Consider the following 396-nt stretch of genomic DNA (forward strand, 5'->3'; position numbering starts at 1 on the left):
GCACGCAGACCAGCAGATGTATCGAAGACGTAAGAGATATGCGAACGGCTTGTTTACGTTCGAGACGAATCCCCCGGGACCTGTAATGGCAGTAAGAGTAGCCACGGGGGAGCCGGAGGTATGAATTTTTAATGTCGTAGATTTTTGGACCAAATCTCGAAAGGATACGTCACCCCGAAGGGCATTTGGTAAGAAGTTTGAGGGATACGATTGAGATGAAATGACAGTGAAATGATTTCACGTAATTTCCAAGATGGCCTTCTGCTCACGGGTGTTTTGCTGTGCTTCGTGCAATGTCTCCTGCCTTTTCTTTTGTGTTTTTTTATCATTAAGAATTTTTTTTTAAAGGTAGTTCTGGTATGCTTATGGCTTGTGGCCTATCTACTCGATCATTGC

This window comes from Penaeus monodon, chromosome 19, assembly GCF_015228065.2.
Source record: "Penaeus monodon isolate SGIC_2016 chromosome 19, NSTDA_Pmon_1, whole genome shotgun sequence".
NCBI classification, from domain to species: Eukaryota; Metazoa; Arthropoda; class Malacostraca; order Decapoda; family Penaeidae; genus Penaeus; species Penaeus monodon.